At 34.4% G+C, this 27,294-nt stretch overlaps 1 long non-coding RNA gene across 3 annotated transcripts in view; it reads left to right on the top strand.

Moving 5' to 3' along the window:
• Window positions 1-27,294, top strand: part of LOC149794016 (uncharacterized) — a 100,971-nt gene that overhangs the window by 14,641 nt on the left and 59,036 nt on the right. For 2 of the 3 annotated variants that reach the window (XR_016422925.1, XR_016422927.1), the window contains exon 1: window positions 16,198-16,385. The exons of the other annotated variant lie outside the window; for it this stretch is intronic. This is a non-coding gene — a long non-coding RNA (uncharacterized LOC149794016). Of the gene's footprint in view, window positions 1-16,197; window positions 16,386-27,294 lie in introns of those variants that run through there. 3 annotated transcript variants of the gene reach the window in all.

Raw genomic sequence — 27,294 nt, 5'->3', positions numbered from 1 at the left:
AGTCAACACAAGTACCCAGGGACACTGCATTTATGTATTTTTTTTATAACAATCTCCAGTTTGGGATGGAGTTATGGGCCTTAAAAAATTAACTTAATTCTTGATGTCTTCACACATGATGTTTTGCTTGGAACAGGCACGGCTCAAAAATGAATCGACATATTCTGATTTGGTGTGTAACATTGTCTTACTGTCCTATTAATGTGCCTTTAATGAGTGTTGTCTTATCGTATCCATTTTGAATATATTTACGTAACTACACACCGTAATTAGGTTTAAACACTTGTATAATTGACTTTCATGTGTCTATATGGGTTTAGTTTCTTCATCTCCATTTCAGACCAAGTTATGACTCATTTCACCTTCTCAAGCAAGTTCTCATTTTCATATGAAAAGTTAGACTGTTGTTTTCAGCATAGCTCAAGAACAATTTAACATGTTCTTATGCAATATGATGGTAATATGAACATGAAAGTGGGCAATGATATGTCTTTTTTATGTTTTTTTATTATTCAGCTATGTGTACTCCATGCCATTGTCAGTTTCATAGCTTTTCATGTTGTATTGATGAAACTTTCAAGGAGTTGAATTTGGCATTCTATGCCATAATATAGGAGTTATGTCCCCTGAATATCCATCTTCTTTCATTTACAACACAATTCCTGTTGAAGGTCTAATGGAGAAGAATGTTGTGAGAGGACCCTTTGTGATGCATCCATTGCAAATTGCTCTTATAATAATGTAGTAGTAGCAGTATATATTATTTTTTGCTCTCCAAAGTCTTTAAAGAGATAATAAAAACTTAGCTAAGATTAGGCAAGTTAAATGGCATTGGCTGTGTAGTTTTTACATGCTGCCAAGGATGTGCATCAGTCATTTAACAGCTTTCTGTCAGTGGCTATTTTTGACTCCATGATTTTAAGCTGATTCACATGTTTTGGCATCATATAATACATTGGGATATGTTTTTTATGGCAGAGGAGGCCACATACAGCTTTTTCTTTGCATATATTCTATCTATCCCTCCATCTTGATCAAGGAATGTGTGATTGGGCACAAACATTCTCTTTGGCAGAAATGCCATTCACATATAAGATTAAAGAGTTTGCCTTTTGAGAATGCACAAAATAAAGTTGCAAAGTATCTAACTCCTAAACATAAAGCTCCATTACCTCATTGGGGTCAGTGGTTAGGACAACTTGTGACCAGCAGAGTGTGGATTTAATTCCTATCTTAAGATCAGCAAGTATCAGCTACTTATGGTGGTCCTTAGAAAGGCATGTAACTCTGTTTGCTTTGGTCCAATATACTGTATTTTCTGTTTGTTTTTGGACATCAACATTTGTTTATAAGTACTATCATTTTTTCATGCCCTGTGACTTTCAGACCTTGTTTTTTTTTATTAAATTTTTTTTCTACATATTGGTTTTGCACATGAACATATTTTTCAAATAAAAAGAAGAGGAAAGATGAGAAATACCATGTTTTGAAAGCGGACAAATGGCATGTCTTTCATAGGATATAGTTTCAACAAGTTAAGAATAGAATTTCTGAAAATCAGGAGATCCACACGTAACTGTTTTTTTTGGTATCGCTTACAATGACATGTTTCTTTAAACTATATTGCTTTTCTTGTAGATACAAATTTCAGTCATTAAAGAAGTATAGAAAATCCAGAAGTAGTCCAAGCCTTCATCTAACAAAGTTGTTGAATGCTGCTGTAGATTAAACCTGTACACTGTAACATATCTAGGAATAAGTTTCATGGATAATAACTTGTATAAAAAATATTCTTGCATAAAGCAGATCACTTTTTTAATTTGTTTTTATAATGAATTTGTTGGAAGGTAATTACAATTGCAAATGTCTCATGCAAGTTCTAATACTAAACCACATAAAGTTCATTGGTTTAGTAAGTAATATTTTCACCTGCTACCGAAATACACCAGTCTGGCAGTTGTTACTTTAAATATCTGGAATTTGTCGTCTCATATCTTTGACAGGTTTTTGATACATTGATACATTTGCCTTGTTAGCAGAGCATGTTATGCTCTAACCCTGTCTCTCTCTCCATCTGTCTTTCAGTTAATGTTTTTGCAATTCCACACAATGTTTTGAGTTGTACAGCATGTTGCTCAACCAAGCTGTGTTGATAGTTTGCACTTAGATAAGGGAGAATCAAGTTGATTTTGGAATCGAAAGATCAGAGGTCAAGATCACCATGTCCAAAAGACGAAAACTTTTTCTGCATAATGAAATTAGTTCTATACCATTGGTTCAACACCACTGACCCAGACCAAATTTTGTATTTAGCTTTGAATTGGTGATAAGAAAGAAGCTAATGAATCTGGTGTGATTAATGAAATAGGTGCACTCCCTTCTTTAGTACAGTAGAGAGTTTATTCTTCCCAAATAGTTACTATGTATCCCAATATTAATCACACCTAGACCAATCACTTGGTGTATAGATTGCACTTTGGGTAAGATATATTTCCTTATAAATTTTAGGGTTCAAAAGGTCAGAGGCCAAGCACACTTTAACTGAAGAAGATAAAGGGTTTCTGCATAATAAAAATTCTTCGACATCACAGACCTGGACCAAATGTGGTGGATAGCTTGCACTTGGGTTAATGAAGAAGCTTATCAATCTGGGATATAAAGGTCATGTCAAAATGATACATGCACAAAAATATCATGTTTATAAAATCTAAAACTGTATGCACTTTTGCTGATTATATGGAAGTCATGATGATCCCCAAACTGTCTTGATCGTTCTTTGATCTTTGCTGTGACTGTAAACTAATTTTTCTTGATATAGGGATAAATGTAAAATACTCTTGAGTTAATAAAAAAAAGTCTTGACAAGTACTTATTTGTAAGTCTTCAGACCAGAAAGTCTAAAGCCAAAGTCTTAATTTGATTATACCTTACATATAACAAGTATGATATGTCAGGTCAAGACAGATTAGAAGATTCCAAAATTTGATCTTGAGTTTGACCTTGAAATGGGTACAGTTTTCATTGACCTGATTTTTTTTGCATGCAAATTGACAAAAATACAAATATTGAACAAATTTATATTTTTTTAAATTATATTACCAAATATATGTCATCTCATCAAACAAGACCTTTTGCTGCAACTTGTTACCACTAGTAGTGTCTTTATATGTACCACAAACATGAGCTCACTGAGAGAAGGAATATTTGTTTCTCCTTGGTTCTGGTTGTTGGAACTCAAAAAGTGAACCATCCAGCAGTTATCTTTTATTCTACAAGCCAGTCATGGGATTATCAGCCTCCCACCAAACTGAAAAATTTAGCCTTGCAATAGTACAGATTTTGCATTGCTGATTGTGGTGGGAATTTCTTTTTTGATGGTGGTTATTGTCATGGGGATGATTGTGTGATAGCCTGGATCAAGCAAATTTTAAAATTAATTGTACCTACCAAAAAACTAGCTTTTCCATTCTAGTAAACATAACTTAGAATATATACATTGAATTGGTTCAACAAAATTAAATGTCTGTTGTAATTATGAAATCACAGTTTTGATCATTTTAAATTTGTAAAAAAAAATACAAAAATACAAACCGGAATTTGTTGCATTCAGAACTTCTTCTTAATGTTCTCTTATCAAACATTTCAAATTTTGTTTCACCCTATCTATCAAGGCATTCAAGTTTGGTAAAAAAAAAAAGGTTTAAAGATTTAGTTTAAAAATCGGACTTGTTAATAAGAAATAAATGGAACATAAATAGGTTAAACAAAAGAAAATGGCTTATGTCATTACTAGTCCGAGTTTCCTCTGACCCGTGCCACCCCATTTTTGATATTTGCACATTTATGTTGGGGTGTACATAAATGTCAAATATAAAAAATGTGGTGGCAAGGGTCAGAGGAAACTCTGGCTAGATCATTACATATATCACACAATTTGTGTTAAGTACATGATTTTGCTTGTATTCTGAATACATGAAATGAAACATATGGATTATTTTTTTATTTCAAATAATTCTGTTAAATTAATATTATTACCAGATTTATGCTTATTTCTTGAAGGTTGTAATTATAAAATCTTTTCTTAACAATATTAATAATAATAATGATGATAATGATAATAATTTTTTTCCAGTTTAATAATTTCCATACAATATCAAATGATTACATTTAAATATTTTTATCCTAAAAGACAAAAAATGAATCATTATTTAGAAAATTGCATTTTTCTAAAAACATTCTCTTGCATTTTATTATCAGACATGTTATACTTCTCCCTGTTGCAATTTCACTCTAAGTGTTGTTACTATTATTCTCATTATTTTATTATTATCTACTGGCAGAAGAAAAAACTGTCAGTTCTTTTAATGCTGAATAACATTTGTGAAAAGTAAATATCCTGGATTAATTATTGTTTTCTAAGAGAGAAGGAGAGATCCATCCTATTCTCTCTGCATTCAGTAAAAGAAAATATCCTGGATAAATTATTGTTTTCTAAGAGAGAAGGAGAGATCCATCCTTTCCTCTCTGCATTCAGTAAAAGTAAATATCCTGGATTAATTATTCTTTTCTAAGAGAGAAGGAGAGATCCATCCTTTCCTCTCTGTATTCAGTAAAAGTAAATATCCTGGATTAATTATTGTTTTCTAAGAGAGAAGGAGAGATCCATCCTATTCTCTCTGCATTCAGTAAAAGTAAATATCCTGGATAAATTATTGTTTTCTAAGAGAGAAGGAGAGATACATCCTTTCCTCTCTGCATTCAGTAAAAGTAAATATCCTGGATTAATTATTGTTTTCTAAGAGAGAAGGAGAGATCCATCCTTTCCTCTCTGCATTCAGTAAAAGTAAATATCCTGGATTAATTATTGTTTTCTAAGAGAGAAGGAGAGATCCATCCTTTCCTCTCTGCATTCAGTAAAAGTAAATATCCTGGATTAATTATTGTTTTCTAAGAGAGAAGGAGAGATCCATCCTTTCCTCTCTGTATTCAGTAAAAGAAAATATCCTGGATTAATTATTGTTTTCTAAGAGAGAAGGAGAGATCCATCCTTTCCTCTCTGTATTCAGTAAAAGTAAATATCCTGGATTAATTATTGTTTTCTAAGAGAGAATGAAAGATCCATCCTATTCTCTCTGTATTCAGTAAAAGTAAATATCCTGGATTAATTATTGTTTTCTAAGAGAGAAGGAGAGATCCATCCTTTTCTCTCTGTATTCAGTAAAAGTAAATATCCTGGATTAATTATTGTTTTCTAAGAGAGAAGGAAAGATCCATCCTTTTCTCTCTGCATTCAGTAAAAGTAAATATCCTGGATTAATTATTGTTTTCTAAGAGAGAAGGAGAGATCCATCCTATTTCTCTGCATTCAGTAAAAGAAAATATCCTGGATTAATTATCGTTTTCTAAGAGAGAAGGAGAAATCCATCCTTTTCTCCTTGTATTCAGTAAAAGTAAATATCCTGGATTAATTATTCTTTTCTAAGAGAGAAGGAAAGATCCATCCTATTCTCTCTGCATTCAGTAAAAGTAAATATCCTGGATTAATTATTGTTTTCTAAGAGAGAAGGAGAAATCCATCCTTTTCTCCTTGTATTCAGTAAAAGTAAATATCCTGGATTAATTATTCTTTTCTAAGAGAGAAGGAAAGATCCATCCTATTCTCTCTGCATTCAGTAAAAGTAAATATCCTGGATTAATTATTGTTTTCTAAGAGAGAAGGAGAAATCCATCCTTTTCTCCTTGTATTCAGTAAAAGTAAATATCCTGGATTAATTATTCTTTTCTAAGAGAGAAGGAAAGATCCATCCTATTCTCTCTGCATTCAGTAAAAGTAAATATCCTGGATTAATTATTGTTTTCTAAGAGAGAAGGAGAGATCCATCCTTTTCTCCTTGCATTCAGTAAATATCCTGGATTAATTATTGTTTTCTAAGAGAGAAGGGGGGATCCATCCTTATCTCTCTGCATTCAGTAAAAGTAAATATCCTGGATTAATTATTGTTTTCTAAGAGAGAAGGAAAGATCCATCCTATTCTCTCTGCATTCACTAAAAGTAAATATCCTGGATTAATTATTGTTTTCTAAGAGAGAAGGAGAGATCCATCCTTTTCTCCTTGCATTCAGTAAATATCCTGGATTAATTATTGTTTTCTAAGAGAGAAGGAAAGATCCATCCTATTCTCTCTGCATTCAATAAAAGTAAATATCCTGGATTAATTATTGTTTTCTAAGAGAGAAGGAGAGATCCATCCTATTCTCTCTGCATTCAATAAAAGTAAATATCCTGGATTAATTATTGTTTTCTAAGAGAGAAGGAAAGATCCATCCTATTCTCTCTGCATTCACTAAAAGTAAATATCCTGGATTAATTATTGTTTTCTAAGAGAGAAGGAGAGATCCATCCTTTTCTCCTTGCATTCAGTAAATATCCTGGATTAATTATTGTTTTCTAAGAGAGAAGGAAAGATCCATCCTATTCTCTCTGCATTCAATAAAAGTAAATATCCTGGATAAATTATTGTTTTCTAAGAGAGAAGGAGAGATCCATCCTTTCCTCTCTGCATTCAGTAAAAGTAAATATCCTGGATTAATTATTCTTTTCTAAGAGAGAAGGAAAGATCCATCCTATTCTCTCTGCATTCAGTAAAAGTAAATATCCTGGATTAATTATTGTTTTCTAAGAGAGAAGGAAAGATCCATCCTATTCTCTGCATTCAGTAAAAGTAAATATCCTGGATAAATTATTGTTTTCTAAGAGAGAAGGAGAGATCCATCCTTTTCTCCTTGCATTCAGTAAATATCCTGGATTAATTATTGTTTTCTAAGAGAGAAGGAAAGATCCATCCTATTCTCTCTGCATTCAGTAAAAGTAAATATCCTGGATAAATTATTGTTTTCTAAGAGAGAAGGAGAGATCCATCCTTTTCTCCTTGCATTCAGTAAATATCCTGGATTAATTATTGTTTTCTAAGAGAGAAGGAAAGATCCATCCTATTCTCTCTGCATTCAGTAAAAGTAAATATCCTGGATAAATTATTGTTTTCTAAGAGAGAAGGAGAGATCCATCCTTTTCTCCTTGCATTCAGTAAATATCCTGGATTAATTATTGTTTTCTAAGAGAGAAGGAAAGATCCATCCTATTCTCTCTGCATTCAGTAAAAGTAAATATCCTGGATAAATTATTGTTTTCTAAGAGAGAAGGAGAGATCCATCCTTTTCTCCTTGCATTCAGTAAATATCCTGGATTAATTATTGTTTTCTAAGAGAGAAGGAAAGATCCATCCTATTCTCTCTGCATTCAGTAAAAGTAAATATCCTGGATAAATTATTGTTTTCTAAGAGAGAAGGAGAGATCCATCCTTTTCTCCTTGCATTCAGTAAATATCCTGGATTAATTATTGTTTTCTAAGAGAGAAGGAAAGATCCATCCTATTCTCTCTGCATTCAGTAAAAGTAAATATCCTGGATAAATTATTGTTTTCTAAGAGAGAAGGAAAGATCCATCCTATTCTCTCTGCATTCACTAAAAAGTAAATATCCTGGATTAATTATTGTTTTCTAAGAGAGAAGGAGAGATCCATCCTATTCTCTCTGCATTCACTAAAAGTAAATATCCTGGATTAATTATTGTTTTCTAAGAGAGAAGGGGGGGATCCATCCTATTCTCCATGCATTCAGTAAAAGATTATGCAACACAAATATCACTCAAGATGCAATGCATGTTTTTGCGACTGAGACCGTTAGTATCGAGATAGTATTGGCATTTGAATCCCTTGCTTACAGTCTGGAGACTTATTTTTACAGAAACATAACTACTACATCAACCTTGTTTTCAGACAGGTTCCAGTTCTGTGTCTGAATGCTTAAAATCTGTTTTTATGCACAACTGTGTGATAGAATGTTTAACTTTGATAAATACTGTTTCAAACAATTATCAAATTTTATTCCTTCCTTCCTCATCATTGCCATTGATATATTCATATTTTTTACTGGTCCCTGGTAAAACCACATGACCAATAACAAGCAAGGAATGAGAATTTGCAAATGAGATTATTTTTAAAAGTGTACATATGTAGAACAAGGCAGGATGATGCAAAAATTCCACCAGTTGGAAAATGGTGGCACCAGATGTACATGTAGTATCTATCATTATCTTCCAGTGTTTTACTCATACCTGTATTAAATTTATGAAAAGTTAGATAATTCTTTTACTGTTGCAGTATGCTCATCATCACAAGAAATAACAAGTCCAAAGCATGCAAGATCCTTGTTTTAATACAAAATATTGGAGTTGTCACACTATTCAACCTTGCAAAAAATCAAGTCTGCATTTAATTCAAGTTGGTTAAAACTTTTGAAAATGTTCACTAGTGAAATACAAAATTCTAGAACAAAAAACGTTTGTAGTAAATTTTGTCTGGTTGAATTAATTAATTTATTTTTTTTATAATGGGGGTTCATGAAAACAGAAACATTTTTACGTTCCAGGAAAACCTGACCATGTCATTCTTCATCTGTCACTTTATCTAATATGCTGTTCAAGGCGTCTTTTGAGAATGACACAGATACCCAAATTATTTGTTAAGAAGACAAGCTAAGCATTCTGTCCTGGCATCAAGTTGAAGTATATTTCTGGATAACTAATTTCACCTCAAATTCACTTGTTTTGTATGACAATTCCTCATGGTTTACACCTCAAATTCCACTTGACTTGCATCACAATTCCACATGGTTTACACCTCAAATTCCACTTGACTTGCATCACAATTCCACATGGTTTACACCTCAAATTCCACTTGACTTGCATCACAATTCCACATGGTTTACACCTCAAATTCCACTTGACTTGCATCACAATTTCACATGGTTTACATCTCAAAGTCCACTTGACTTGCATCACAATTCCACATGGTTTACACCTCAAATTCCACTTGACTTGCATCACAATTCCACATGGTTTACACCTCAAATTCCACTTGACTTGCATCACAATTCCACATGGTTTTCATCTCAAATTCCACTTGACTTGCATCACAATTTCACATGGTTTACACCTCAAATTCCACTTGACTTGCATCACAATTCCACATGGTTTACACCTCAAATTCCACTTGACTTGCATCACAATTTCACATGGTTTTCACCTCAAATTCCACTTGACTTGCATCACAATTTCACATGGTTTTCACCTCAAATTCCACTTGACTTGCATCACAATTTCACATGGTTTACATCTCAAATTCCACTTGACTTGCATCACAATTCCACATGGTTTTCACCTCAAATTCCACTTGACTTGCATCACAATTTCACATGGTTTTCACCTCAAATTCCACTTGACTTGCATCACAATTTCACATGGTTTTCACCTCAAATTCCACTTGACTTGCATCACAATTCCACATGGTTTAAACCTCAAATTCCACTTGACTTGCATCACAATTTCACATGGTTTTCACCTCAAATTCCACTTGACTTGCATCACAATTCCACATGGTTTTCACCTCAAATTCCACTTGACTTGCATCACAATTTCACATGGTTTTCACCTCAAATTACACTTGACTTGCATCACAATTTCACATGGTTTTCACCTCAAATTCCACTTGACTTGCATCACAATTCCACATGGTTTAAACCTCAAATTCCACTTGACTTGCATCACAATTTCACATGGTTTTCACCTCAAATTCCACTTGACTTGCATCACAATTCCACATGGTTTAAACCTCAAATTCCACTTGACTTGCATCACAATTTCACATGGTTTTCACCTCAAATTCCACTTGACTTGCATCACAATTCCACATGGTTTAAACCTCAAATTCCACTTGACTTGCATCACAATTCCACATGGTTTTCACCTCAAATTCCACTTGACTTGCATCACAATTCCACATGGTTTTCACCTCAAATTCCACTTGACTTGCATCACAATTTCACATGGTTTACACCTCAAATTCTACTTGATTGCATCACAATTTCACATGGTTTACATCTCAAATTCCACTTGACTTGCATTACAATTCCACATGGTTTACACCTTAGATCAATTGGTCTTTATTAATTCTCAAGGAATTTATTTCACAGTGATGCTTCAAGTACATCTTTATTATAGGTAGAATTAAAATTAGTAACTCAGATGAGGTTCCTTGGCCAACACCTAATTCATTTGGTTATTGAATAGCTGTCAGTGAGACTTGTGATCTAAGGCATACTTTGGTAACAGAAAGCTTATATATTTGGCTACTGGATAGCTGTCAATGAGGCCTGTGATCTCTGGCACACTTTGGCAACAGGTAATGCATTTGGCTGTTGGATAGTTGTCACTAAGGCTAGTGATCTCTGGCACACTTTGGCAATAGGTAATGCATTTGGCTGTTGGATAGCTGTCACTAAGGCTAGTGATCTCTGGCACATTTTGGCAAAGGCTAATGCATTTGGCTGTTGGATAGCTGTCAGTAAGGCTAGTGATCTTTGGCACTCTTGGGCCTCTTGTTTTCACTCTCCACATTGATCCAATGGAAGGATGACCCAGAAGGGGGAAAACATTGAGATAGGCAAAGGGTTCATAATTTAATCTGACTGAGCAAGTGCATCTTAAAACTTGTATATTATACATTATACTTCCAACAGAACTTTTTATTAATTTCTTGCTTTAAATGCATGTGCTTTCATGTCATGGAGGCTTTTGATTATTGTAAATTTTAAGTATTTTTTATGCAACCTTCATGCATATATATACTCCATGTTTGTGAGGTGAAGGCAAAAAGTAATCATAACTGCCTTCAAGTATTGCATTAGAAATAGCACATTTAGCTAGCTAAAACAAGAAGATGGATTCCTGAAGTTGGTCCATTACTTTGTCTGTTGCATGGATTTATTTTCTATAGACATTGATAAATGATGCTTTATTTTTTACACAATTTATCTTGCTGATTATCAACTGTAAAACAATACTCTGATCTATATTTTGCCTAAATCAGAGCATTCCAGTGTTAGATGTGTGGGGAAAAAAAGGAATGCTGGCAAGAATAGGGGATATTTTATGGGTCTTGCTTCCAATTCTTCTCCCCTCTCCTCCTGCTTGCTCAACCATAGGGTATTTACTTCCCATGTTCTTGCCCAGGTATTTTTAGCACCATTTTAAATATTGTGCTATGTACTGAGCAAAATTTATTACATTATTGATTCCATAGACTAAACTATTATAGATTATACAAATGAAATAAATCAAACTAGAGTTGCCTGCAAACTATTAAGTTTTTAAGGTCCCGAAGGCTAGTTAAAAGCTCAGAAAGAGGGATATCTTGAAATGCTTCAAATAGTATCATTTTTAAATTTGTTGCTCAGAAAAAACAAATTTCTATGTTTTGTATTTTTGTTTTGATAGAGATAAAGATATCCAGAAAATTATATAGGATGATGTAATGAAACAAATGGAAGGTCTAGTAAGTATACCGAATTATATAATTTTGTCAAAAATTGCAACCCCATCATATCAATGAGAAATTGCTGCTGCTGTTGTTGTTTTGGGGTTTAATGCTACTTCTCAGCACAAGGTAGGCTTTGTATGGTGGCCAGTATAACTGTTGGAGGAATAACCTGGGAAAACCCTGGTAAGAACCAATGACCTATGGGAAGCTACTGGCAGATTTCTCATATACATGTACCCACATTGGCCAAGCTTGAGACTTGAACCCACATGGACAAATGTGAGGTGGCAGAGATCAGTAAAGGTGAGCACTTTCAACCATTATTCCACCCAAGGCCCTTAAGAGTGAAATTTGATTCCTCAGCCATTTCATGGTTGGTGTGTACAGTGTTCATAGTTGCAGAAATGTTTACAGGCATGATTTCACCATACTTATTACAGAAAATCTTGAACTTCAGGCTGTAGTTCAAGGTATCAGTTTCATGGCCAAGTCTTTTTCCACAAAGGTGCAGAATTCAACAGCGCATTTACTAGGCTGTTCCACTCAGTCATTGAAACACTTGAGAATGCTCTATAACACTGCATTGAAGCATCTATGGGATTATGTGTGAGTTTAAGTCTACAAATTTAAATTCTGTGAATGAACTGACAAGTTAAACAAAAACATCAAAATTTATGATCACTGTAGCAGATGAGACCATCCTGGGGATGAAAGTATGCATCAAGGATTCTAGATCTGCATAGGCCAATTGATGCAAACTGTGGTTGGTGTGGAAAATGGGTATTCATGGTAGGAGCTAATAGAAAATCAAGCATTGTCAGAGCAGCTGTTAGTTTTAACAGGTGACTAAAATTCACTCAGCACAGAACTTCGCCAAACTGTAAATATGTTTGAAGTTTGATATAAAGTTTATCTGTGTAAATACAGTACTGGAATGTACAGTGTGACCCCACTATAGCACATTCTGTTATAACACGAATTTGGATATAACACGATTGTGTTGTGGCTCCCACAATTTTTTTATGTTTTTTCATACACAATAAAATATTTGTCACAGTATGAGAAATAATGCATGAAAGGTTTATTATCATTTTGGGGATGAGTTCACATATAAATTTAAATATAACACAATCATGGTGTGGCTCCTGAAAATTTGTTTATATGTTCATTTAGTGAAATAAAAATTTTTTATAGTAGGAAAACTATTGTGTAACAAATTATCATTTTGGGAAACGGATCATGTGTGAATTCAGATAAACTATGATTGTAGCTTGGTTGATGAGATTTTGTGATAATTCCACCAATTTCTTGGGACTGCTTCGGTGACCTAGTGGTTAGAGCATCTGCCTTGGATGTGGGAAATCATGGGTTCGATCATTGCCCAAGTCATACCAAAGACTTACCAAAATGGTACTAACAGCTGCTTCACTTGGTGCTCAGCATTAAGAGGTTAGTGTTAGGACTGGTTGGCCTGGTGTCAGGATAATGTGACAGGATGGGACATCATGCAACATGTGTAACAAGATAACCGGGTGGGATATCTCGGATTAACAACAGAACACGTTTTGACGACACAGATATATGGTTTAATATGGCGATTTATATGAGTAGTGGATTATGAAGATGTGTGTGTATTTATAATCCAAATATTGGATCTATTTAACAAAAAAAACGCACAGTTTCAAAGATGAAAAAAATATACAAATAAATTTAGGTCAGTAACCCTAAAACACAGGATAAATGATTTCACAAATGATTCAATAATGGAAAGATGAATATAGTTCACTCAAATAGTAAACAATGTAAGTCTTTACACATAGTAAAAAATGTATTCGCTCAGGTAGCGAAATTATGTCACTAAACAAGAACGGATATACAATCTATCCTTCCAGTCCTGAATAATACACTGGGTCTTACTAACCCAAAATTAGCATACAGCTAAAAATACATGTGTGGAGATGCACTCCGTCACCCGTGCACCATATCCGCTCCACAGCTCCTCCGAATCAATTTCACAATTAATATAGACTCCGGACTATGATCACTTGAAATATTAGACCCTCCGGACACTTGAAATATTAGACCCTCCGGACCCCCTGGTCCTTTGACGGCTTTACAGCTGGGTCACCTTAGTCACTCTTGACATTCCGGACGCTAGACATTAGACGCTCCGGCACCTTAAACGCTCCGGACACACGGACGTTTCTACCCTCTGACAACACCGGACACCCCGGATATTCCTACCATCAAAAACTCAGCCCTACAGCTGGAGTTGTGCGAATCCTTTAAGCAGGCCGCTTGCTGACAAAACCCATTAGTATTGTAAAGGTTCTTTACATGTAGTAACGTATTTATACCTTTAGAATTTTCGTTATTCTTTATCAAAGGCACCTTGCACGTGTGGCACAGGACGAATCGTACTCACGATTTCGAAATACAATAGACCCTGATATAATCACCCTCGGGCATCGTTGTACAGCGAAAAGAAACAAAACCCAAGTACATGTATTTAATTAACAACCTTTACACCATTCCGTGACAACATGTCTGTGACATGATGCCCCAGTGCTAGGCATCACTATTACCTGCCACACTGCAGGCATTGTAGCGATATGACTGAAATTTTTTAATGTTAAAAATCCAAATCACACACACATACACCAATTTCTTGAAGAAATATGAAGTTCTGTGCTCACGCTTTTGAAAGAAACATGGCTGATTAAAAAGTTGACAGTTTTAATCTTATTATGGTTGAGCAATGCCAGCAAATCTTCTTGGTTTATCTTCAATGTATTTTATATAATATTCATTCAAATGAAGAAATTATTCTCTTTAAAATTTATAAATCAGATACTTGGCACTGTTTGCTCATCATCAAATTTAACCTCACTACCAAAGGTTTTTCAAATTATGAGACAAGGAAAAAACTATAACCAAGTAAGCTGCTGACATGTGCACATAGCTTTATGGTGTAATCAATCATCATGCAGTCAGTAAACCAGTGATAACTATTCTGCATTTCCTATAAAATCACCTTTAACAATTATTCTTCCTATATTAGTTCAAACAACAGAGGTCAAAGGGTTAATTACTGGGTATATACAATGGATAATGGGATACGGAACTTAAAGATTTTACTGTTCATGTTTGAATCCCTGGGAGGGACTAAGTCTGGAGTTAAACAAATAAAATTAGCTTTGAGATTAGTGTTCATAAGTCAAGCAACAATGTGGTAGTCTCAAAAAGTTTCTTGCCTGAATTTATGGCAATAAATTTGCCTAACATTTAAGAATAATAAAATAGATTATCAATGTTATGCTCAATCATATTATTGTGCCCACTCATTTCCCCTAATTTGTTTCTTTTTTATGGGGCATAATGCATTGTTCTCTTGAGCTGATTGACCTGATTGGAACTTATAGCACAGTTCACTACATAGCACAGTCCCCATGTTTGGACCCCAATGATTGTTTTATAGCAGGATCACACTTTATGTAGTGTGAAGGGGCAAATTTCTGTTGATCTATGAAAAGCACATTAGTTTGGGCCAGAGAACAGTTAGATTTATGGGGACAGGCGCTTGTTAAATCACTATACTGCAATGATTTCTAATGTTTGGTCAGTAGAGGTAAAGATTTGTTAAATTAAGGATTCATTTACTTTACTGCGAGATGGACTATTAGGGACACGGCTAACTTTGATTTCATAGTGGAACTGTCAAACTTGAAAAATTCCAGAAACCGTAATTCAGAACATAGAAGGTCAAATTGACCCCAGATTTGGTGCCTAGCTATAAAAGAAGGTAAATATATTTAATCCTGATTGGTTACGCTAAATAAGGGGCATGTTTTCCTCATGAAATTTCCTAGTGTTAAATATCGCCCCATCGAAAATTCTAATTAGTCTAAGCTTTGCTGCAAGAATAAAAGGACAGGGGACTAATAGAGTCAGTTTGAAAAAAATTCTCCCATAAAATATTTGTCCAAGGGACCAGATGTCTGGAAGGTATACGGATACAATTTTGGTGGTAGAAGTGAGAAACAATTGAAAGCACAAAAGGTATTTGCATCAATTTCATGAAATTTGTTGTTACCAATATAACGTTGTGCTTGAATTTTTTGATAATATGTGCGTGAATTTATTTGTTTAAATTCAGTGATCAATTCTCTTGATATGAGAATAACTGTTGAGCTTTATAGATATGAATTTGTACAATAATCCTCTTTATATAAGGTTGTCTAATTGTTTGAATTAGACATCTTGTTTTTATAGGAATTAGGTTTTAAGAATTTCATGTATTACTTTAGTTGGTATGAGTTACGAGAATCAGTGTGAATTCACCAATCTTAGGTAATTTCACGTATGATAAAATCTTGAGTACATATTGACTGAAATTAATGTTTTTAAGCCATGAAGTGTGATTTCATGTATGCTAAGGACTTGAATGTGTGTATTCATTGAAAATAACGTAGTTAAGCTATGTAGTGAATTTCATTCATTCATTTGTGTAACTGAGATGAGAGCAGAACTGGTAGTCTTGGTGTGTTAATTTGAGTGATGAATTAGTCATTAGGAAGTACATTACTCTTATGAAACTAGGTTTGTTTTGATTTGCCAGGCTGGGGCCACATAATAACCTTTGGTATCTGTTTCAATACCAATAGTAAGATCTGATAACAAGAGGAGAGTAATGAGTTATTCCCAGTAGAATAGCCGACAGAAAAATTTAGGTTGTTCTCTGTTTATTTTTAAAGGGGAAAATAGCTCTTCAGATGTATTCTCAGACACATCCTCAGACGTACCTATGCACTGACATATCCAAATATCTGTGTATCTACATGCTTACATATCCACCTACCTACACAATGTTTGAGGGCCAAAGGGAGGCAAAACAGTAGGAAGGTTGGAGAGAAAAAGGAAAAGGATGGAAGAGAGAAGGTGAAAGGACAGGTAACAGCTACAGTGAAATTGGAGTGAACCAGAGATAAACAGGTTATGCAGTTGTACAAGGCAATGACTTCGATTGTTCACTCGATCGTATGATTAACTAATTCTATCAGTAAAACAGACTGGCTATTTTTATAAATACATTTGAGTTTTGAAATTCAGTGAAAGATTTATTCCAAAAAGAAGTGTATCTTCATAATGTATTGTATTATCACTATTGTTTATGTAATTGATTAAATTTAGAATTTTGATGTACGGGGTGGGGGGTCAAGGTGTTCTGTCCTATATATCTGCTCAGATCTCTATTTATTCTACCCATACATTTACTCGATCTGGGCAATAACACTGAGGTCGATCATCTCTTAGATAATGAGAACCGAATAAAGAGGACACCTTGAAATATGGTATCATCCGCCAGTCAACCCACACTCTTTACAAAGAATAGAGCATTACAGGTGGCGCTCTACAGCTTCGTATTTTGCATAGGGTTAGAATTTAAAAGAAAAAGAATTTCCCCTGCTTTCCTCACTAGTTATACTGGCTATTTAAAAAAGACCTTGTATATCTTAGATATAATTCAAAGAACCTTTAATTCCCTTTACTTTGATGTAAGATTGATGGGTGTAATATGGGTTATAGAGTATTTGGTAATTCATTCATTGCACTTTCAGAAGCTGGCATTGTCTAGTCTGGCAAAATTCATTTTCCTTATTTTAATAGCTGCTATGGATAGTGTACTTTAGACTGATTTTTTAGCACAAGGAAGCAGTCATTTTAGTTAGCAGTGTGCTTAAATCATGTACAATTTCCAAAAGTACAATATCCAAAGAAATATCATCCACATTACATTAATGTACAATAGAGGTATGCCAACATTCTCTCCATTGTGCATGTTTTAAATGCAAACAGCTTCACCTTACATATACGTAATAACTGGTGAGTGCCCTCACATGTAGCTACATTTTTTTATACACTAATACAGCACAATCATATAGTTTCTTTGTTATGCCCTTGTTGGAATTGTTTCTATGGGGCATAGAGTGTAACCCAGGGGTTGGCAACCTATGGCACGCATGCCACAAGGTGTTTTGTGTGGCACATCTAGGGCAGCCAAAATTCTTGATTTTAACAGTGTTACTCTCTTACTGGTGGCATGTACTCATTCATTTTGTAATTAATCCAGAAAAAAGTGCCAAGCTATGTAAATAGGTTGCTGACCCCTGGTGTAACCCATAACTGTCCATCCCATCCCTTATACAGGTATGTGTGTGTATGTGTGATTTGGATGTTTAATGTAGCTTTAACAGTTTTTCAGTCATATCGCTACAATGTCTGCAGTGTGGCAGTTTATAGTTATGTCTAGTACAGTGGCATCATGCCACATACATGTAGCATGATATCACACACAGTTGCATTATCCTGACACCAGGCTGACCAGTCCTAACACTAACCATTTAATGCTGAGTGTCAAGCAAGTTAGCTGAAAGTACCATTTTTAGAAGTCTATGGTTTGACTCAGCCAGGGTTTGAACCCATGACCTCCCACATCCAAGGCAGACGCTCTAACCACTAGGCTACTGGAGCAGTTCCTTATACAGGTAAATATGGTAATTAAATGTGCATAGCTGCTGTCCTTCCATGTGCTAGTACATCAAAATCTTGCATCTTTTTTTAAGCCATTAGTACCATGGGTGGTTGAGTGATCTAAAGCGCTCGCCTTTGCTGATCATTGCCATCTCTTCTCTGTCCACTTGGGTTCAAGTCCCAAGATCGGCCAGTGTGGATGTGAGAAAGCTTGTCAGAAGCTTCCCATGGGTCATTGGTTCTTACTGGGATTTTCTCAGGTTCTTCCTCCACCAGTCATACTGGCTGCCATGTATATCATCTGTTAACAAATGGCATTGAACCCACAACATTTTAAGCCAAACCCCGCCCCCCCCCATATGTATGGAGGGACATAGGATGTAACACATGCCCACCTGTCATGTCTCTAAGAATGGTAAATAGGTCAATCCAGTTACTAATACATCACATTATTGAATTTTCTTGTTTGATGCTCCCACCATATGATTGGAGGGGGCATAAAGTGTAAATTGTTCCTGTCAGTCAGTTGGTCTTGTTCAACGATAATGCATTTTTCACCTTTTATAAAATTGTAACATCTTTATCTCTTTTTTTAAATATGGTTGTACTTGCATTAATATATATTTTGAAGTGTTTCTCTTCCAGAATTTTTACGAAACTAATTTTGTTTACATTTTTCCAACTTTTCCTTTAGTTGGCAATGTATAGCCACTGCTACTACATTAATACATACAATCAATCTGATTCCATATACAGGTAACATATTTGCACTGTCTTCCATACACCAGCACATCACAATATTAAATTTTGTTTCGTTTTTATAACCCTGCCACACTTGAGGAGGGGCATTATTTATTGTGTAATCCATGTCTATCTGTCTTGTCCTGTCCACACCAGTGTGAGTTTTGTTTTCCACACTAAGAACACCAGGGTAAAGTTTTCTAATAAAATTTGAGAGTTATAGCCCTTGTTTGACTTGCATCTTGTATCAGGCTTTCATTTTTTTCTCCACAACCATTGGGATGAAGTAATTATGATTTTAAGAATTTTCCACCAAAATGTTAAGGAGTTCAGCTCCTGATATACTGATAAATTTCAGGGTTTGGAAATAGTGTGAAAAGTCCTTGAATTCAAAGAGTTGCCTTGAAATATTTTACAAAATGTGGGTTTTGTGTTTGAAAAGATTTAATTTCTGAAGAAAGAAGTTAATTTGATCTCTTCAGTAATAATAATAATAATAATAATAATAATAATAATAATGCTTTATTTATAGAGGGTGACTCATTAGTCAAGGACTATTCTCCCTTGAGGCCCTTTTAAGGAGAGTATAACAATGCACATTATATGAAGATAGCAATAATTAGTGTTTATTTTAACATACATGTCCCTCTGGGAATTTCTTCATTACTTAAAACGATATTACTACAATGTAATTTTTATAAAAAATATTAAACAGTCTCACTAAAATTGAGTTGGTGAATTAGTACATTATGCTAGTAAGTATTGGAATATTAGTAATGTCCCCTTGCATAGTAAGTATTGTGATCACCCTAACAATACAAAATACTCACACTTGACCTACCATGAGCTGAGTATGCAGTAGCAAATGACAACGTGACCCATTTTATACTGGTTGAATTGAAGCATTGACGGGAGACAAAAATAAGGTAATTTTAAAGCTTATGACAAAATATTGTATATTTCTAGGGTGGGAAAGTGCTTTCAAATCTTGTATAGTTGATAAGAAACATGAAAAATGCATGTTCATCTGCTGTCACATTGCATTCATCTTGTGTGACTAATATTAATGTTGAGGCTTCTGGAATTTTACTTGCTGTCTTGAGTAAAAGATTCCGAGTGCTCTGCCATCACATAATGATAATTATGAAACAAGGGATGATGTTATAAAGCTGAAATAGTGTGTACTTTGAGAGTCATGACTAACACAATTCATATCATTCATGAGAAATCAAAAAACTGTTCCAAGCAATGTTTCTAGATACTCAGGCATGTCTCAGAAATCTTCCTTGAAAACGGGTAAGATGTTTCCAGATACTGACATATCTCAGAAATGCTCCTTTGAAATAGGTAAATGATTCCAGATCCTGACATATCTCAGAAATGCTCCTTTGAAATGGGTAAAATGTTTCCAGATACTGACATATTTCAGAAATGCTCCTTTGAAATGGGTAAAATGATTCCAGATACTGACATATCTCAGAAATGCTCCTTTGAAATGGGTAAAATGTTTCCAGATACTGACATATCTCGGAAATGCTCCTTTGAAATGGGTAAATGATTCCAGATACTGACATATCTCAGAAATGCTCCTTTGAAATGGGTAAAATGTTTCCAGATACTGACATATCTCAGAAATGCTCCTTTGAAATGGGTAAATGTTTCCAGATACTAACATATCTCTAAAAAGCTTCTTGAAAATGGGTAAAATCCTTTAAATGTCCTTGAAAATGATGTCTTTAGGGTTGCATGAACCCTGAATTTGTCCTTGTATCAATAGCTTTTGAAATACTTCATGGACTGAAAGAAAATTTTTTTTGAGGCTTTACTTTATATTAGAAAGCTCTACATTAAGTTGACTTGATATCATTTACTAAGAACATTTAGCTGAGTTGTAGCCAGTGTTTGACATTGAACTTTATCCTTCAATTTCATCAGAAATTTTTTTTTGTTCAGTAGCTTGTGGAGATTTTGATGGACTGAAACCAAAATCTTTAGAATGAGGATTTACAGTAAAAGAAACCCTTAAATCATGTTTGGCTTTCATCATGTTCCAATGCATTCTTTGGGGCTTGTGTTTTGAGGATTGTGATTGTTCTCTCATGCAGTCACCCTCCTTAAATTGCTTCCATGAGAGGGATCTATTAATCTCCCCAGCCTTATTCTTCAAAACAAAGATTTCCAGATGCTTTCTGAGCAAACTTCTCAATTTTTTACCAGATTTCATGGCAGTTGCCTCTCATAAATCCTGAATTGTTTACAGGTCCGCCATTTTGATATATGATGTCATGTGCCATAAATGATGTTGTAAATATTTGAGGACAATGAATAACACTACTTGGATAGCTGTTCTCACCGTTCTGTATTTTACAAAACTCATGGCCTGATTCTTGTATAGTCTATGAATTTCTACTCAGCAATCTGATTTTAGATGATACGCCTATAGGAAGAACTTTGACATTTTATATATAATTAGCTCTATATATTAAGAATTTTATATTTTATATTTTTATCTTTTTGTTTATATACATTTTAAAGTATTTTAACATGTTTACCTTTTATCTTGCAGGACAGCTCACATTTTATTTGGATGTCTTTATCTCCATGAAGTAGCTCTTACTTGTTTTTGTCCTAACATTTGTAGAACTTTACTTTTAATCAATACTATGAGCCATGTTTGTGTTGATGTGCCACTAAATCCAGTCCATCCATCAATTGATCAAACATTTCCACTATGTAACTTTTAAAGGACATGTACTGAGTCTAAATTTGGTATGAAGTTTTATATTAAGATGGCCCAATTCAGGTTTGATTTGCAACATTTGTTCAGCAAAATTTCAGTTATTGCCCTGGTTTTTGACATGGCAATTTTGCCTCTCATTGCATTGTATTGTCAAGAGTATAATATACATATGCATTCAAGTCAGATCCAACTCTAAACAGCATAGATCCAGATCTGCTATTGCATAATGCACTGGCAGATCTGGGTCCACAACAATTAGTAAAACAAACAACATACACCTTGATCTGCTGGTGCATTATGTGGCAGCGGCTCAGGGTCTAAATTTTTTGCCATTGGATACCACATGTACTAAATTATAGATGGTGTCTATGTCATATATACATGTTTCTGTTTTTCTTTTTTATTGTCCTTTTTGCATTGACCTGTTGTAGATAGATGGTGGCTAAACAGTAGTAATGTAAATGCAAACTGGACTAATATCAGGGTACATACAGTATTACCATTTCAGCCAGGGTCTAGTGGGTTGGCAAAGCAAGAAGGGGAGATAATCATATATCAAACACATTTCTTTTGTCTGGAAGGAATAAGAACTATTTATCTTCATCTGTCACGAGGTTGAATGAATATCAAGGTACATATCTAGAGCTCTTTCTATGCCAGTCTTGTGCTGCCAATATTTGAAAGCATTTTATGTTTGTTTGTTTTTGATATGACTGAAAAGGGTGATGAGTTGTATTTAGTTAATTGGGATAACTAGAGTGACAAATGTAATTATCAGAGGTGTACAGTATTCCTGTTTTACCAGTTTACCATAGTATTTTTTTAATGGTGGTATGTACCATGGTACGTTTTTGCTGTACCAGTACAGCCAGTTTCATTGAGTATGAAAATTCCAGAGTAATCTTGTTTTGAATTGAATGATATTGACAGAATGTTTTTTAATTGACAAAATAATAAAAGAAAGAAATATTTAAAAAAAAAACAGTTGACATTGTCACATATTAATTTGGAATATTACAAATATATTTATCTCTCTTTATTGGCATTTTTTGACACATGTCAGATATTTGTTGACACATTGGCTAAATGTGATTTTGTTAAAGATATTTGGGCAAAAAAACTTGAAGATAATTTGTGATTTATAAAAGGTGTGTCATGTTTTAGTTATTTAATAATGTATGTATCCATGTCAAATACATGTATTCATTTGTAAGAATATGAATCATCCAAGATTTGTTAACATAATTTATAAAGTCCACCTTATATTTTCTTGTTGTTGAGTGTCTTATGTTTACAGGCCGTATCTGCTAAATATCTTGGACAAGTATTGGCATCCCAAGCAAAGTTTCCATGCTGTTTAAATCATTAGTATAGATAGACATAGGCTTCAGTGTTAATACAATGTATCAACACGCTTACTCATTCCACTTTAGTTAAAGTTTTTGTGTTATAGCTTGTTGAACAATTAATACAAAGCAAATTCATATATCGTGAAGGTACTGACTATTCAATTTTGGGTTTAGGGTTGGGGTGGCAACTGTAATTTGTTTTGAGTTGAGATAATTTGTTCTCTTTTATATCATGATAAATATTCAAGACAAGTTAATGGACAAAATATACTTTTATTTAGCAGCTATTTACTGCTAGATAATTTTTCCAGCTATTGACAAACATAATTTGTTTAATAAAATTGGTGTCAAGCCCAAGCTCCAGTACATTAATTTGTGACCCAGAGAGATACTAATGTCTCCCTTGATGTTGAGATCTTTACATTTTTCTGTTTGTGATCTGTTTAAGACATCCACTTTGGTGGTCCAAGTGGTTAGAACATCCGCCTTTGATGTGAGATGTCATGGGTTTGAACCCCAGCTGAGTCATACTTGAAGGACTTATAAAAATGTTGCTAGCAGTTGCCTCACTCAGCAATAAAAGGTTAGTGTTAGGACTGGTCAGACTGGTGTCAGGATGTGGGTTGGACATAATGCTACATGTTTGTGGCATGATGCCCAGTGCTAGATATCAATATAAACCTCCAGACTGCATACATCTTAGCAGTATGACAGAAAAATTGTTAAAGCTATGTTAACAATCCAAATCACACATGTACACATGCCCTCAGTTTTAATACAGCAGCCTACCTACCTAACTGACAAATTCACTGTGCAGTAGCGACAGGTAAGCTATTGCTGCTATTGAAACATAGTTTTAGGGGTTGGGGTTGGGAGGGTGTAGACCTTTAATTATTCAGTACCTACCCATTGTTATTGCTGAATGCCCAGCTATCACCCGACTCTGACTTTCCTGTGTAACTATCATCTATACGACTATTTCTATGCATATACTTGTGAGGCATACATGTGGACCATGTCTTGTTGACAGTTCTTCACTCCATGGGAAGATGTATTCAGAGATACATAATAGCCCTGCAATATTGATGGGTAAATATTGCATCATAGAAGATGGTTTCCCCACCCCACAAAATCTGACACCACTTCATATGATTTTCTAGAGCCTATGCTCTGTATCTTAGGTAAACAGGTAGGGTATAAAAAGCAAATGTAACACAAAAAGTGATTACAGATACATTAAGATGCACCATAGCAAACGTAACACAAAAAGTGATTACAGTTACATTAAGATGCACTGTAGCAAATGTAACACAAAAAGTGATTACAGATACATTAAGATGCACCATACCAAATGTAACACAATAAAGTAATTACAGATACATTAAGATGCATCATAGCAAATGAAACACAAAAAGTGATAACAGATACATTAAGATGCACCATAGCAAATGTAACACAAAAAATGATTACAGATACATTAAGATGCACCATAGCAAATGAAACACAAAAAGTGATAACAGATACATTAAGATGCACCATAGCGAATGTAACACAAAAAATGATTACAGATACATTAAGATGCACCATAGCAAATGAAACACAAAAAGTGATAACAGATACATTAAGATGCACCATAGCAAATGTAACACAATAAAGTGATTACAGTTACATTAAGATGTACCATAGCAAATGTAACACAAAAAGTGATTGCAGATACATTAAGATGCACCATAGCAAATGTAACACAAAAAGTGATTACAGTTATGTGAATTAACACTTGTTTACACTAGAATAAAATGGGAAGTTTTGTATATATGTATATAATGACACTTTTAAGTAATCTATGTTTAATTCTAACGTGGAAGAATTCGCTACTTCATTAAGATATCATGCATTATTATGAGTTAGACCTCACCTGAGTTAAATGGCCAGAGAATGCCAGAATTTTGTGATGTTGTTTGTTGTGGGGTTTAACACTATTTTTCAGCACATGATAGTCTATGCATGGCGGCCAGTATTAATGGTGGAGGAAGAACTAGGGAAAACCACGAGAAGAACCACCAACCCATGAGAAGCTACTGGCAAGCTTTCTCACATACCCACATTGGCCGAATCCTAGACTCAAACCCACTCGGGGCCCCTCATGATTTTGTATCTGGTCAGAAAGTGTTACACATGCCCCAGGTCAAGAGTTAATATTGGAGCTGGCACTTGGATGATGAAAAGTTTCAATATTACTTGCAGTGAAATAACATCATCAATATTTTACTAACTGATCAATACAAAAATTGAGTTACATCATAGATGATTGTCTCACAAAATAAATATGCAAGTTTTTGAAACAAGGAATTTTTTTGATTGTGTATCCACAGTTAGTCAGGTTGCCTGCTTTGTAGACTTGCTGATTCGCACTCCACTATCAAATACCAAGCAGGAAACCATACAATGAGCAACAACAAAAAGCAGTGACATTATACACAAATGTTGCTGTGTACATGTGAGGGTTATAGAAACCAGTTGGAATATTATTAAAGATTTTTACTGTCAGTTATTCTCAGTGCGATTATAAAATGAGGATTCAGTCAGTAAATAGTCCAGTTCCACCCCCACACCCTACCCATGCGTATTTTGTGTCGAGCAGGGATGGCAATCAGTTCTTGGGGGGGAGGGAGTTCCCTTGGTAACTTGCGCGAGTTATCAATGGAGAGGTTTACTGGTATGTACCACCAGAAATGATATACCACTGCTACAGAAACAAATTCATGACTTCATGACAATCATGAACTGTTCATGAATGTTCATGAACGTTCTTTAAGTGTTCATAATCAGTTCATCATTTGAGTTCATGAACAAATATTCATGAAAGTTCCTCAACTAAGTTCATGAACTCTTCAAGAATTTTGGTGCATCATGTACTTGAAGTTCATGAACACACTGATGAACTTTTTTGAATGATTATAATATCTTTGAAGTTCCTTTGATGCACCACCAAGATATTTCTTAAAAATGTACATGAAATTTCTATATCATTATATTCATAAAATGTTCATGAAAATTCATCATACAAACTTGAAACAATATTAGTGAAATGTTAATAAAGGCGAATATGTTTTTTAAATGATGTGATACTACAAAGTGGGGGGTGGTTGCTACTGGCAGTGGTGTTGTGAGGTTGTACCTTCTTGGTTATCATAATTAGAGGGTTATCACCCTTGGTATTTTGCTTGGATCAAGTAAATATTAAAATAAAGTGTGAAACTTATAGATGGAATAAAAAGAGATCTGTGCAGATATATAGAACAGAATGACACAAGTGCCCGTACATGGAAAGAAAAAAAAAATTATCAATTACATAAACAACTGTGATAATACATTGCATTAGGAAGATGCACTTCTATTTTTAATAAATCTTTCACCAAATTTCAAACATAAATATATTTATATAAATAGCCGATCTGTTTTAAATGATAAAATTAGTTCATCATATAATCGAGTGAACGATCAAAGTCATTACCTTGTACAACTTCATTATAACCTGCTTATTCCAGTCCACTCCAACTTCACTATGGTGGTTGTTCTCGGTCCTTTTGCTTTTCCCCTTTTCCAACCTCCCTACTGTCTCACCTCTTTCAGCCCTCAAACTTTGTGTGGGTAGGTAGATATGTAAGTACGTAGATATGTAGTTACTTGGATAAGTAGGTATGTGGATATGTCAGTGGATATGTCCATGGATACTTCCATGGATACGTCTGTTGAGCTATTTCCCCTTGTGCTTTCAAGCTTTGTTCGCTTCTACCACCAATATTGTGTCCATTGACTTTCCAGACATCTGGTATCTTTGACCAATGTTTTACAAGAGAATTTCTTCCAAATTTACCATCTTTTATAAATAGGCACCAAAATTGTAGTCAGCATGACTTAGAGAATTCCAAACAACAGATCTGGAAAAACTCAACTTCTGAAAGTTCCAATATAAAATCAAAGTTAACCTTTCCCTTTCCTAGTCATCTAACAGTTAAGTAAATGGTCGCTGAATTAAGAATCACTTCCTCTCCCGACACAGACATTAGAAATCATTGCAGTATAGCAATTTAACAAGCACCTGTCCCCATAAATCTAATTGTTTTTCATAGATCGACAGAAATTTGCATCCTTACAATTATCATACCCCCTCCCCTTTTTGATCTTGACACCAGACGCGGTACTGCATCTATGATAGTAATTGAGATGATCGATATCGTTTTCTTTTTCATACATCACTATTTATATGATCAGATGTAATTTGGTCGTTTAAAACAACAAAAAAAAAATAGTTAATGTGTCAAATTGTACACATTATACAGGTGCAAATAATAACTGGAAGCAGCAATACGCAACATGCGGAGTTGGAGTGGATGCATTAGTGACATACTAAGGGCCTATACCACACAAGTCTGATGTTTTATCAATGCAAAATGGTCACAAGTTTTGAAAGCACAAAATAAACATTATCTTTACT

The sequence above is a fragment of the Sinohyriopsis cumingii genome, chromosome 8, assembly GCF_028554795.1.
Source record: "Sinohyriopsis cumingii isolate HCF-2022 chromosome 8, ASM2855479v2, whole genome shotgun sequence".
NCBI lineage: Eukaryota > Metazoa > Mollusca > Bivalvia > Unionida > Unionidae > Sinohyriopsis > Sinohyriopsis cumingii.
Note: the sequence above shows the minus strand (reverse complement) of the source record. Positions and strands in the feature narration are given on the sequence as shown.